Source organism: Mesocricetus auratus, unplaced genomic scaffold, assembly GCF_017639785.1.
Source record: "Mesocricetus auratus isolate SY011 unplaced genomic scaffold, BCM_Maur_2.0 Super-Scaffold_6730, whole genome shotgun sequence".
Classification (NCBI taxonomy): Eukaryota; Metazoa; Chordata; class Mammalia; order Rodentia; family Cricetidae; genus Mesocricetus; species Mesocricetus auratus.
In genome coordinates, this window is record NW_024429184.1 from 4,342,049 (window position 1) to 4,353,790 (window position 11,742).

Here is an 11,742-nt window from a genome sequence, read left to right on the forward strand (position 1 = left end):
TTTTTATAAACGAGGAAGCAAGGGCAAAGAAAGCTGGGGTGATTTCCCATTTGGTCACGGATGATTCCTTGAATTTTCATTGCTACTTGTGTCAGAAGAGATGCGGGCCCTACACCAGCGACTTTTCTTGTTGCCGTAGATACTCAATAAGAGCAACCTAAGGAAGGGCTCATTTTGGCTCAGCGTTTCCAGGGATCATGTCCACCATGGAGCAGAGAGGATGCCGGGAGGAATGCGGTGAAGCTGTTCCTAATGCATCCTCAGTCAGGAGAAAGGCGGAGATGAACACGGGCGCCCATCTGTCTTTCTTCTTTTTGCCTTCTTATTCGTCCAGGCTGGGGACTCTAGTCTGCAAGATGGCACTTCTCACGTTTAGGATAGGTCTTTCTTCAGTTAACCATCTCTGGAAATACTCTCAAAGAGACACTCAGAAATGTGTTTTCTAGGGGCTGGAGGGATGGCTCAGTAGTTTAGAACACTTGCCGCTCTTCCAGAGGACTTAGGTTCAGTTCCCAGCACCTATGAGGCAGCTTGTAACCATCCATAACTCCAATTCCAGGGAATCCAATGCTCTCTTCTGGCTTCTGCCAGCACCAGGTGTGAATAGTGGTATCCACACGCATGTACAGGAAAACATTCACATACATGATGTAAAAATAAATGGATACTCTTTAAAAGTAAAGAAATATGTCCGGCGTTGGTGGCGCACGCCTTTAATCCCAGCACTCGGGAGGCAGAGGCAGGCGGATCTCTGTGAGTTCGAGGCCAGCCTGGTCTGCAGAGTTCCAGGACAGTCTCCAAAACAATACAGAGAAACCCTGTCTCGAAAAACCAAAAAAAAAAAAAAAATTAGAAAGGGAGGAAATGACCGATCCCCTCTACTGTTGATGGGTGGCAGATTGAGGTGAGCTGAGGTTAAGCTTTCACTTTTAAAAAGGTAGGGAGCCTAAGGGGCGGCTCTATGGCTTAGTAAGTTAGACGTCTATTGCACAAGCACAAGAACCTTAATTCTCAGCCCCCAAAGAAGCTAGATGTAGTAGTATGTGTCTGTAACCCCAGTGTTAGGAAGGGGTAGAATGGGTAAAAAGGGGTAGAAGGGGCAGAGGGAGACAGGAGGATCCTTTGGGTTCCCTGGCCATCCAGTCTAGCTAGAAACAGCAAATCCCAGGCTCAGTGGGAGAGCCCACCTCAACATATAAATTGGCAAAATGTCCTGTAATCTCCGTGTGAGCACTGTGATACACTCATGCACCCCTCACCATCGCCCCCCACAAAAAATGTAAAAATGTAATTTAAATAAATAAAAATAAGGAGTGATAGAAGAAAGACACCAAACACATCAACATCTGGTGTCCACATGCGCCAGAATGTCCTGCATGTGAGTGCAAGCACACACACACACACACAGAGAGAGAGAGAGAGAGAGAGAGAGAGAGAGAGAGAGAGAGAGAGAGAGAGAGAGAAAGAGAGAGAAGAGATAAAGCACGTGAACCACGTGATCAGAGCTACAGTTTCAGAAGATTCAAACGGCGCTTTGAACGAAGTAGATGGGGGTGGTCTTGGCTGAATCATGGCACAGCAACTCGGGCTGAGGTTAAAAAAAGGGTTTGATGAGACTGACAGGGGCAGAAAACATGTGCCAGAACAATTAGAAAACAGAGCTGGGACCCCATTAGGCCACTTAGAACCCTCTGCCCCTTGGAGTCTGGGAGGGAGTGGCAGCAGCTCAGAGAGACTGAAGGAGCCACCAGTTGCCAGCAAGATCTGGCTCCAGCTGTGCTCCCAAGCTGACTGGCAGGTGGTATCTTCGTGGCTCCCATTAGATATATGTTTTGAAGCACATCTTAGGTGCTGGGTCTTCCACAGCAAGGCATGATGGGTGGACGGCGGCTGAGACAACTCGGGTTGATCTCTTGAGGTCACAAAGTGTAGTCAGGGTTTCTTTGGAAGTTGCTCTACATGATTTGCAGATGGCCATGGGTATCTGAGTATTTGCGTAGCCCATGATCCATCTACTGAGGACCTTGCTCCCAAAGAGATGGGGTGCAGAGGTGTGGACTCTGGGTGTGGGTGTGCACCTTTATATGTGTGTCAGGGCTGCTCACCCCTTCAGCACACAAAGACAGGCTGGAAGGTGCTGTGAGCCAAAGTTCTGCCTCTCACCAGACACCGAATCCTCTGGTACCTGTCTTAGGCTTCTAGGCCCTAGTACTAGGTGAAGTAAGTTTCCCTTGGTCCTAAGCTACTCCGTTCATGGCATTTTGTCAAAGAAGACATAGATGCAAGAAAGCCATTGTTGCCCTATGACTTCACACGTGGTCTTTCTCCTGGACTTGTCGGTGTCTGGATTTCCTCTTAAGTGGCCCTTCTTCTCAAACTTCAAATGCTAAAGAGCTGGTTAACATCTGAATTGGGAGGGGTGTCAGCCTGTAACCATTTCCTCCTAAATGGTTGGTTTAGTGTACACCCACCCCACAGTCAGGGTAAAATGAGGCCATGGCCCAAGCTTGCCCCCGTGTCCCAAAGAAGGCCTCGGCTTCCAGATGAGAGAGGCATTAGAGGCCGGAGGGTGGGTTCTTGAACCAGGACATGTAGAGTCGTACTGAGAGCAAATAGTCTAAGAAGGGGCCAGTGAGACAGCCTAGCAGGGAGAAGCATCTGTGTGCCTCACAAACCAGAAGGAAAGAAATTAGATGCAGTGGTGTGGATCTGTAACCCTGCGTGGCACGACAGTAGAGATGGGAGAATTTCCCGGAAGCTCCAGGGACCAGGTCACCTGGACTATGCAGCGTGGTGCAAACAAGACAGACCATTGCTCTCAAACTAGGTGGAAGGGGAGAGCAAACATCTTAAAATTGTTTTCTGACCTCCACACTCATAAGAACACATGCACATGCCAGCGGGCATGCGCGTGCACACACACACATGCATGCACACACGCACACACACATGTGCACGCACACACCCACAAAAGCACACACACACACACACACAATAAACCACATTTTAAAATAAATAGGCAGTCTAATGATGCTTGCACACAACCCAGTAGCTACTGAATAGAGAAACTGGTATCTGAGTCAGGACAGTCAGCCAAAAGGTGGTGTGTAACAGATAACACGGAATTTAACTTTGGATAGCCTCTGCAGATGGAACTCTGCAGCATTAGAAGAGACAGATGATGCTCTCAGAACAGTCTGCCCAACATCCTACTGTCAGATTGTCAAACGGGGCTGGGGGCAGTGACCAGGGCAGGAGCCTGAGTAGGTTGAAGCCAGAGCTGGCTCCTCCCAGAAGTGCACAGTGCTCTGTGTGGAATGAGAGTTGCTGCTTCCCTCTCGCTATGATCAGTGTGATTCTAGAAACTGGTGTGTTGAAGCATGTTACACATGGAGGAACAATGAAAGACGGCACTCCAAATGTGGTGCCACCAACCCCTGTTCATAGCATGGCATCATGCCCACGCCATCCATGTGCCCAGAAACACCCCTGCTGACAGCCAGATGCTAGTGGCTGGCAGTTTTGCTGGCAAATACATCCTCATATGGGTATGAGCTTAAGTTCATGCTGGTTGCAGCACCTTCTAGATGCCGCTCAGTGGTCCACACATTGGTCCCCAGATTTTCCTTCCCCACCAACAAAGCCTGTCTACCACATAGGTCCTATAGGCAAGACTGTCATTTTCTGTCCCCCGGTAGCTAGCCAAGGACCGGCTCAGAGCAGGTAGCCTGGATATATTTCCTAAGCGGGACAGCATCCATCCCACCGGATGGTGCATCTTTTGTACTGAGAACATCACCTTCACCTCACCCTCTCTAAGGTCCCTACATCCTAGACTCTGGCTCTTCTGTGGGAGGGACCAACTGTCCTCAGAGCTCCCATGCTGAGTGGGTCATAGTCAAAGACAGGAGAGAAAGCAGCAAGACTCGGTAGTCAGCACAGTGGACAGAATAAGGCAGGAACCCCAGCTGATTCTCAGGCCATGGGGAGAAGTCAGAAGCACCCTGTGCAAGACAAGGAAACATCCGTGTTCACCCCACCTGCCTCAGTGTGACGGGTGTGGGTCTGGAAGCCGGTGGCAGGCCCCTCGTTAGTTAGAACACTCTTTGCTGAAGTCTGACGTTTGAGGGTCTTACGTTTATTCCCCTCACACGCTCTGCTCATGTATTCCGACCCTGGACACCTTTTTTTTCCGTCTTTGCTAGGACAAAACACTTGGCGAGGGCAGCATAAGGGATGAAAGGGCTTATTTCGGCTCACAGTTTGAGAGGATAGTCCACCATGGCAAGGGAGTCACGGGAGCAGGGCTGTCACGTGGTTTCTGCAGTTAACAAGGACCGGAGAGATGGATGCTGGTGCTCAGCTAGATTTCTCCTCTCCCCTTCACTCAGTCTGAGACCCCAGCCCGCGCAGTGGTGTCACTCACACCAAGGGTGGCTCTTTCCATCTCCAGGTAACCCCTAGGGCTCCCTCAAAGACGGCATACCCAGATGTGTGGCTCCTTGACAGTTCCGACTTGACAATGAATAGTAACCATCACCAGGCCACGCCTTGTCAGTTTGTCAATTTATATCAACTTCTGCTTGACCGCCAGTGCTCCATCCCTTACTACCCAACTGTCAAACACACACAACTCATTTCCCCAAAACTTGGCATCCTCACCCTTTCTGCCAGCTACGGCTGTCCTGACCTGAGCTCTTTTTTTTTTTCTTTGTGTTCTCAGGATATGTTTTTCCACCTCCACATTTAATTCATCTTTATGAGGTGGGAGGTGAGAGCTGGCGGAATCCTAATTTGTGACACCTTCCAACAGTACCCGTTAACACTTGTTCAATATTTATTTAAGGGGGATGGTATGAAAATGATTTTCTCTTAATATCAATTATGTTCAAGCAGGTTCTTATAATTCGGTGCCCCAACCAAAGACTATTCAGTGCTCATAAACTATTCATAAAAAGGAAAACAGATATTTCCTATTTTTCTGTGGTTCAGGAACTCAGAATCCAGTGTGTTTTGATTTTTTTTCCTGTGGTCAATAAACTGCTTAAAAGGACTAGCAAGGGTTTTTAATTTAGATAAGAAAATGAGTCGCCAAAGGAAAGACTTTTACATCCATACACTCTGATTCCAGCGGCTCAGCTGACCTCGCTTGCCTGAGCATGTCCACTAAACTAGGCAGCTGAAGCAGGGGGTTGCTGGCAAAGCTTTTTTTTTCTACTTTGACCCAAAGGCATTTTGTACTTGGGCAAGAGGTCCAGTCTACATTTTTTCCAATTATGTGGAGTGTTATACCAGGAGTGTTATACAGGATTTCTACATAAAACTGCTCTGTATTTCCAAGTCGTTCTCAGGAAATTTGGCACACGGAACGTAGCCCTGAAAGGTGGCCCAGGTGGCCTTCTCTCTGATCCATTTGCCGTCCATGACATTCTTCCCACCATGAGTATTCCTGGAGGTAGACACTATAGCCATTTCTTCTCATCAGAAGAGTTGGCACCTACAGAAATCAAGGAAGAGAGACTCTGAGACCAAAGAAGTCACCAACCAGTGCCAGGCCCATTGGAGAATCCAAGGAAGACTGGATGATGGAGGGCAAAGGGAGGCCATTGTTTAGGAGAGTGACAGTCATGTGTGAAAGTGAAGATGAACCTGGAAATCTCTTTAGAGGTGGGCGGGACAATGAAAGAAGCTAAAAGAAAGGCAGGGCCATGGAAGGATTTTATTTACTTGCTTTGGATTGTGTTGTTGTTGTTTAAACTCTATATTTATTTTATTGTCTTGGTTTCCTTCTTGTCATTAAGTCTCACATAGAATATCAACTTAGAAAGAGACTTATCATAGGCATGATTTGGGGTTCTCTAGAATAACAGGACTTATAGAACAAATCTCTCTCTCCCTCTTTCTCTTCCTCTCTCTCTCCCTCCCTCCCTCCCTCCCTCCCTCTCCCCCTCTCTCTCTCTCTCTCACACACACACACACACACACACACACACACACACACACACACACGATTTATTGTAATGACTTACAGACTGAAGTCCAGCTAATTCAACAATGGTTGACTGAATGGAAAGTCAAAGAATCCAGTAGTTGCTCAGTCCACCAGGCTGGATGTCTCAGCTGGTCTTCAGTAGACGGTGGGATCCCAAAGAATTAGGCTCTAATGACAGTGAAGAAACGGGTGTGCAAAGAGTGTAAGCTTCCTTCTTCTATTTCCTTCTAAGGCTTCCAGCAGAAGGTGTGGCCCAGACTAAAGTTGTGTCTTCCCTCCTCAAGATCTGAATTAAAGGCTTGTGTGTCTTCCCGCCTAAGAGCTGGAGCAAAGCTGTGTGTCTCCCTACCTCAAAGGTCCAGAGCGGAAGTGGATTCACTCACTTCAAACCAAGCAAGCATGTCTCTCACAGGTGTGCTCTCCATTCTGGATTGTAGCTCATTCCAGATGTAGTCAAGTTGACAACCAATAATAGCCATCACAGATCCACACTGTATCAACTTGACACAAGCTTATTTCCTTATGTTATGGTTAATTTCAAATTGAAAACAATAACCTGGCTATAATAATATCGAAAACTAATGTAACTATTCCTCATACAATCTCAAATATATTACACATTTAACCAGGTCATAATTATGCCTAGCATGATATAACTATCCCCAGTAGAACCATAGATGCATTGTAGATTTAGAATAGGTGGCAATATCACTTGGGGAACATTGTTTTAGTATCTCAAACTCGAATGTGATAACCTTTGCTTTTCTCTTTCTTTTAATTACAATGGCTTTATTTATATTTGCCTTCACAGTTTAATTACAGAAGAGCATTTTATTTTTGGAACATGTCTTGCTTTCCTCTCCAGGTGGGTGTAGCCTTGACAGTTTCTTAATTGATATTACAACACATGATAAAGAAATTGAAAGATAACACAAATATCTGTAGAAACATTCTTAACAAAATACAATAGACACCGTCATGTCAACTGTGATCCTCATCTTTGCAACTGGTTATGTGTCCTTAGCTGGTGGTTATAACTACTTTCCTCTACTACCCGTTCCTCCACCCTTGGAAAGAACCCCAGCAGGTCTTGGGTTTTTTCTTGGAGAAGGGACCCATGCCTTCATTTCTGATGGGTCTGTGCCTTTTGTTATCCAGCCTCTGGATTAGGCTGTTTTTTGCTTCTCACTGACTTTAAACACAGAATGTGGTAGCACCAAGAGATGCTCTAAAGGATCTCTCTCCCCACTCCAGATACAATCTTTCTTACCTCCATTGCAGAGAGGCAATCCAGTCTCCCCAATGTAATCTGGATCAATCACTCCTGCTAACACTGTTACTATAAGGTAGTTAAACAGGAGAGACAGCCTATTTAATTTCCTCCCCAGAAATAAAATGTCAAATAATAAGCCATCTGTTTCTATGCTGATTTCAAATCAAATAGCTTGCTGGGCGGTGGTGGTGCATGCCTTTAATCCCAGCACTTGGGAGGCAGAGGCAGGCGGATCACTGTGAGTTCGAGGCTGGGCTGGACCGACAGCCTCCTAAACAATACAGAGAAACCCTGTCTCGTAAAAACCAACCAACCAAACAAACAAACAAACAAACAAAGACCAAATCAAATAGCTTGCCATGGATACAATAAACTGTGAAGATGAGAGCAGATGGGAGGCAGAAGTGGACAGATTTCTAAGATCCTAATGGGCTTATTCTTCCAAACTCTGAAAGACATGTTGGTGATCCAGATATTGCTGACATTCCATAATTCCAGACACTCAGATACAAAATATTGTTTTATTTTTCTTTGTAAAACTGACCAGATATTTTCAAATATCCAGATGTTCTCCATGATATAACCCAAACAACTCCATGTCTTGCCCGTGTTTTATTAAGATATAGGATATCAGGAAAACAGATCCCAAACTTACTTGTAAATTCAATAAAGATGGAGACAAGGACAAGAGCTTTAACCAACTGATAGTATGCTAGCAACTTGACATTAGTTAGAGTCATCTGAGAGGAAGGAGCCTCAGTTGAGAGAATGCCTCCATGAGATTGGGCTACATGCAAGTCTGTAGGGTGTTTTTTTAATAAGTGATTGATGGGGGAGGGGCCCAGCCCATGTTTGGCGGGGCCATCCCTAGGCTGTTGGTCATAGGGCTCTGTAAGAAAGCAGACTGAGCAAAATATGGGGAACAAGCCAGTAAGCAGCACTCCACCATGGCTTCTGCGTCAGCTTTTGCCTCCAGGTCTTTGCGCTGCCTGAGTTCCTGTCCTGACGTCTTTTGAGGATGAACTGTGATGTGGAAGCATAAGCCAAACAAACCCTTTCCTCCCCAAGTGTCTTTGATGATGGAAGGTGTTTCATCACAGCAATGGTCACCCTAAGACAAAGCTGAAGCATGACTGAGATGGCAGAAAAGAACCCAGAAGACATACTTAACGTGGGTGAATTTGTCAAAACGCAGCTGTTCCAGAGAGGTTCTAAGTCAGCTTGCTTTTGTCGACTACCCAGTGATATTCTTCAGGGACCATACCCCCCCCCAGTCTCCCCACCCTTGTTGACCATGGTGGATAACCTGCAGCCCTTTGCAAAAACATGCCAATCAACTAAAATCTCTGAAGCAAAGGATTATTGTTGTTGAGATCCATATTGTGCCACAGTACATTCTAAGTCATTTACCTAAAATGTCCTTTCCCCAGAAAATCCTATCCAGCCCAGCATTTCACCCACTTTCCCAGAGTCCCCAGTTAGAAGTGTTCCTTTGCTATCTTCTCTCTATACTCTCAGTACCCAAGTCCTTCTAGAGACTTGGCTTCTGTTGCTACTCACAGAAAGTAACCTTCATTAGACAACCTCTGTTTCTTTATTGAAGTTCTTGGTGTTTGCAACAATTTTGCAACAACTTTTTCCCTCACTTGTCTTATTGCCTCCCACAAATAGGAAGCACTAAGAAAGGTGTGTTGGAGCTGCGCAGCGGTGGCGCTTGCCTTTAATCCTAGCATTCGGGAGGAAGAGGCAGGTGGATCGCTGAGAGTTCGAGGCCAGCCTGCTCTACAGAGTTAGTTCCAGGACAGCCATGGCTACACACACACCCAAAAAAGGTGTGCTGGATAGATTTTTGTTGCAACGGGACCCTGAAGGGAAGAATTGCCACCATCAGGTACACTGTGGCCATGCCTCTGAGGAAGTGCCTTGACTGATTGATTGACATGGGAGAACCCCTCCCACTGTGAGTAGCACTGCCCCTGGGCAGGTGGATATGGGCTCTACAAGAAAGCTGGTTGAGCATGAGGCAGAAAGATGTTACTGTAGTAGCATTCCTCCATGGGTTCTGCATCACTTCCTGCTTGAGTTCCCTTGGTGGTAGATTGTGACCTGGAAGTACAAGCTGCGATGAACCCTTTGCCCCACAAATTGAGTAGTCGAATTTGGTCAGAGCTTTTCAACACAGCCTCCGGAAAATATAATAGATGCAAAAGGCAAAATCTAATCTCTCTCACTCTCTCCCTCTCCCTCCCCCCTCTCTCTCTCTCTCTCTCTCTCTCTCTCACACACACACACACACCCTAATGAGATAGGATGCTAGTTATCAGAAATGGATCAATGCTTGTATAAGCTTCATATGTATCAGTTTGCTTTATGTCGTTGTGATAAACACTATGGCCAAAAACAGCTTGGAGAGGACAGGTGTATTTGCCCTACAGACTTGAGTCCACCGTTAAGGGAAGCCAAGGCAGGAACTCAGGCAGCCAACTGAAGGGAAGAACTGAGGCGAGGCCACAGAGGAATGCTGCTTACTCTCCACGGCCTGCTCAGTCAGTGTGTGACTTTATACCAACTCAGGACCACCTGTCCAGGGGTGGCATTTCCCACAGTGGGCTGAGCCTTCCCACATCAATCATAAAGGAAATGTCTCAATCTAATAGAGGCCATTCTTCAGCTAAGGCTCCCTCTTCCAAGATGGGCCCAGTTGTGTCAAGTTGACCAAAAAAAAACAAAAAAACAAACAAAAAAAACCCCTCAACTATAAAACAAACACCAATAACCAGTGTATCCAGGGGTGCAGCTTCCATGATTGGGAGGGCTTTGGGATGATACACGCAGCTACCCGAGAGTTCCCTAAGCACCTGAATGTCGCCCTCACTCACATTCCTTCCTGTAAGTAGTCGATAGGCTCACAGACATCTCTGAAACACTGGCATTATCCTCGGTGGAGAGAATGGAACTGCACACAGAGCAGTGTCGGGGAAGTGTGTTCCACACGTGAGCCCCAGGGCCCGGAGGGAAAAAGCAACTGATGGGAAAGGAGTGGTAACCTGACCTAAAGGAGCCAGCCTCCTGCCTCAACCAGTAAGACACACGTTCTCAACAGAGCTCTCAAGCCACACCTTCACGGACCAGAGAGCCAGAACTGCACAGTATGTGTAAGCAAGGGGACTGATTTCCAGACCGAGGACTATGTCATAAGTACATACACATATATATTATATATAATATAATACATATTAATATATATTAAATCTTTTTTCATTTTACATACCATCCCAATCCCTCCCCTCCTGATGTTCTCCCCACCTCCACCCTCCACCCCACCCTCCATCCACTCCTCAGAGAGGCTAAGACTTCCCATGGAGAGTCAACAAAGTCTGGCATCTCACTTTGAAGCAGGACCACTCCCCACCAATATCTAGGGTGATCAAGGTATCCCTCCAAAAAGAATGGGCTCCAAAAAGCCAGTTCAAGCACTAGGGATAACTCCTGATCCCTCTGCCAGTGGCCCCACAGACTGCCCAAGCCACACCACTGTCACCCACATTCAGAGGGCCTAGTTCGGTAGGTTTTGTGACTTTCTGTTGCGGGATTCTGGCCTGGGTCCCCAAATAACACACAAGACACTATATTAATTATGAGGCTGTTGGTTGTTTGCTATGGTTTCTTAATGTCTAGCTCTGACTTAATTATTAACTCATAATTGCTAATGTATATTACTATAAGGACTTAGCTTTCTGAGGACAGCATCCTGATGCGTCCTCTCTTCCCTAGGATCACATGGCGACTCCCCTCTTGACTACATTTCCCAGAATCCTCCTCTCCTAGTCCCTCCTATCTTGCTTCCCTATTGGCCAAAAGTGTTTTATTCATCAACATATACACAGAAGGACTTCCCCCATCAACTTTCTATTGCTGGAAATTTTCTCCAGGAGCACAAGTTAATCTTTTTTTTTAAACCAACATTCACTAAATGTTGATAATTTCATTGCATATCCCACTTACCTGAAAAATTCTAGTGCTTTGTGATGTTAATGGGGGGTATCAATTCATGAAAACCGTGTCTCAGTGTTTGATGTCTGCACCCCTTTCTCTAGTTCTCTGTGTAGAGTAGAACAGCGCCCCACTTTCATGGGGGAATTGCCCCACTAGAGAGATTTTCATGCGATGCTGGCTCCCAGTTTGTTTGTGAGAAAGGCAATCCCAATGGGGTCTCATTAGTGTGAAACAAGCAGCTTCTGAGTCTTGGGCCTCCACTAGCCAAGTAAAGGATGGGAAAGTGATGGAAGGGACAGAATTCAGACAAAACTGCTTCGGTGATACCAATATTCTTCCCAGCCTGGCATGGGAGGAGTCTCAGCTTTAAAGAATGCTTTATGCAGCTGAGGTACAGACCCAGAGGAAGGGTAGAAACGCTGCTCTCAGAACTGGGGGTTAGGGAAGCAGGTAGGCCTTCTAGACTGGAGTAGGCATGTAA

At 46.4% G+C, this 11,742-nt stretch overlaps 1 long non-coding RNA gene across 1 annotated transcript; it reads right to left on the minus strand.

The window, feature by feature from the left end:
• Positions 1-5,051: 5,051 nt before the first annotated feature.
• On the minus strand, positions 5,052-6,477 carry LOC121138922. Its single transcript, XR_005875779.1, has 2 exons — positions 6,030-6,477; positions 5,052-5,497 (listed from the first exon to the last, which is right to left on the minus strand). It is a non-coding gene; the product is annotated as an uncharacterized LOC121138922 (long non-coding RNA).
• Positions 6,478-11,742: the final 5,265 nt, after the last annotated feature.